Raw genomic sequence first — 3,521 nt, 5'->3', positions numbered from 1 at the left:
ACATAAGCTTGCTTGTGCAACTTTATCTCCACCACAACATATTGAGTAAAAGCAAATTACATGTTCAGACTGGGTTCAGGGCATGGAGAAACACTCTTGATTTCTGAGAGTGTCAACGGCAAACATGTGTGATGATATTTATTTTCCTTCAAAACACTTTGAGAACTCACCATGATTTCATCAACAACTGCAGCACCATGAAACTTGCAGAATATGTCATTTGAGGACTTTTCTCTGAGATAGAAGTTGTTACTTAACATTTCCTAGAAACAGATTGGTTTGCTTTTAGGTCCAAAAAGTATGTCAACAAAAGAAACAGTCCTTACCTCAAAGAAAGAGAAGACATGACTTATTCTAGAGCGTGTATTCTAGACCATGGCCCAGAACACTTATTCTATACCATAGCTCATAAATACAGATTTAGGTTACCCCAAAATCCTGTCCTCCAATGTGGAAACAGTTTCATGAAGTTTTTATTATAGTTTTTGCAGAACTAAGAAAATTAGAGATCAAGGCAAGTTTGAAATGCTCTGGTAGGCATACCAGAGAGGAGATGGGGGAAGCTTTTTTTGTAGGCCTAAAATGTTATCTGATGACATTCCTTGCTCTTGGAGTGGTGGAGGCTAGTGTTCTCTAAGTTAATAGCTGCTAAGGGATTTTTCTTTATTGCCACAAGATGTTAGTTCTGGAGTGGTGGGGGCTAGTGTTCTGCTAAGTTAATGGCTGCTAAGGAGATTTTTCTTTATTGCCACAAGATGTTAGTTTTACGTTAACAGCTTCTAAGAGATTTTTGTTTATTATCATGAGATGTTGGTTTAAATTAACAGCTTTTAAGATGTTTTTTTTATTTATTATCACAAGGTGTTAGTTCAGATAGAATAGGGCAAGGAATGACTGTTCCAGAAGACTAAAATCAGCTCAAGATAAGGTAATTAGCCTTTGAACCTACAAAATTCCAATCTCTCCATGGTACTAAAATTCCAATCGCCATCAGGCTCTGTAGACACAGACTCCTTCCAGGAGTTTTTTGTTCACAACCAGTCACAGCTTCTTTTTAGGAATTTTTTTTTTTTTTGTTCACAAGTAGCATATTTCAATATCATAGCTAGTGGTACCTTAAGCTCAAAGGGTAAACCCTCCTCAGGAAAGATTTGAGAGAGAAGAAGATGGAAGAGAAAAGGAGTACCTCTCATTACAGAGGAATTAAAATATACCTGGAAGTTTTGGGGGTTTATTATTGTGATCTGCTTGTTTTACCTCTCAGGTACTAGGAACGGAGATGCACGCTACCATGTACAGCAATTATGAATTTATTTAATAAGAAAAGTTATTAGTACAAAAGAATTGTGTGTTGTTCTAGAATGTCCTCACAGAACACTGTATAAGAGAAAGAAGGCCGAAGTTAAAAAGCAAAGCTATCTACTCTTTCCTGGCCTGACTGAGCTGCTTGGACCGGCCTGGGGGCTTGTGATGCCTTCTCCAATCAATTAGAGCTTAACTCCCAATGGCCCAGAGCCCCTCACTCAGGGAAGACAAAACGTGTCATAAAATTTACTACCTCAAAGAGAGTGAGCTGCCTTCTCCACGCTCTGGCAAACAGCTGCCATTCAGTTGTCACAGGTGACAAGACCAGAGAGTTCATTCTCTCTCCCTCACTGGTTTTCCATTCCATTTTATTTTCTTGGGTTACGTGAAGTCATTTTCACACAAGTGTACGATGTACATTGGGTCTGTTCCCCACCCACTACTCTCCCTTTTCCCTCCTTTCTCCCTGGTCTCCTTTGTTCCCCTGGACAGTTTTGCTTCCACTTTCATGTTGTGCATACACATATTATGTATCTATAAAGTCAAGGACACAGGAATGAAAGAAATGGTGTGGTGATTGTCGTTTGGAGACTGACTTGATTACTGTAATGGAATTATCTCTATTGACTCCACTTTCCTGCCAATGAGCTAACTTTGTTCTCCTTTATGACTGTGTTTACATACAAGATTTTAGTTATTTATTACTTTGTTGATGGGACACGGAGGCTGGTTCCAGACAGAGCTACAATAGACACTAAGTATTTCTGTGATGTACTGACTAGGAGTCTTTTGGGTAATACCCAGGAGTGGCTGGTCATACGGTAGGTCTCACACTGATTTCCTTAGCAGTTGGACTAATGTAGATTCCCACCAGCAATGCATAATAATTCCCTTTACTTCACATCTTCACTACCATTTTTGGTGGCTGCCATTCTGACTGGGGTGAGATGGAATCTCAACGGTGTTTTTAATCTGTATTTTTCTAATGGATAGTGATGTTGAATATTTTTCATGTGTTTACTGGCTATTTCTATTTTATAGTTTGAGTACTATCTGCTTATTTTATTGCCCCATTTATTAATTGGGTTGTTGATTTTTCTCTTTTCTTTTTTTTTTTTTTGAGTGTTTAGTATGTTGAATTTTTGTATATTATACATTTTTTTTTTTTTTTTGAGACAGGGTTTCTCTGTGTAACCCTGACTTTCCTGGCACTAGCTCTGTAGACTAAGCTAGCATCAAACTCAGAGATTCGCCTCCCTCTGCCCCTCAAGTGCTGGGATTAAAGTTGTGTGCTAACACGACCAGCTGTATATTCTTGTAACACGAATCTTCAAAGTTTTTATTAATAAAATCAAACCTGAAGCCAGATATTGGGGTGAATGCTGGAAGATCAGAGAAGCAGAACAAGCTTCAGCCACCTTACCTTGCCCATTCCTCACGTGATCCTGTTTCCTCAGACTGGAAGCCTCTGAGTAAATGGGTCTCAGGTGAACTGCTGCTAAAAGCTAAAAAGCTTAACCAGGCTCTAGTTCCTGGTCCTCACACCTTATATACCTTTCTGCTTCCTGCCATCACTTCATGGGATTAAAGGCGTGTGTCACCATGACTGGCTGTTTCCAGTGTGGCTTTGAACTCACAGAGATCTGGATGGATCTCTGCCTCCAGAAGGCTAGGATTGAAGGTGTGAGTGCCACCATTTTCTGCTATATCTAGTGGCTGTTCTGTCCTTTGACCCCAGATAAGTTAATTAGGGTGCACAATATATTGGGGGACACAATATATCACCACATATTCTAGATAGCAATCCTCTGTCAGATGTACAGCTAGCAAATATTTTCTCCCATCCTGTAGGCCATTTCTATACTTGATGTTGTCCCTTGCTATGAAGAAACATTGTCTTGCATGAAGTCCCATTTGTCAATCTGAGTGAGTAGAGGCTTATTTAGAAAGCCCTTGTCTATCCTGATATGTTTCCCCTACACTCTCCTCTATCAGCTTTATGTTTTCAGGTCTTACATGAAGGCCTTTGGTTCTTGTGGGGTTGATTGTCATACAGAGTAAGAGATGGGGATCTCGTTTCTCTACACATGGATATCCAGTTTTCCCAGCAACGACTATTGAAAGAGACTATCTTTTCCTTGTTGACACAAAAACGCAGCTCTCAACTCCAAGGCGAATAGGAAAGAGTTTTTCTGGAGCCAAATCTGAACATCTCC

This window comes from Onychomys torridus, chromosome 4 (genome assembly GCF_903995425.1).
Source record: "Onychomys torridus chromosome 4, mOncTor1.1, whole genome shotgun sequence".
Classification (NCBI taxonomy): Eukaryota; Metazoa; Chordata; class Mammalia; order Rodentia; family Cricetidae; genus Onychomys; species Onychomys torridus.
The sequence above is the reverse complement of the archived record's forward strand: the minus strand, read 5'-3'. Positions refer to the sequence as shown.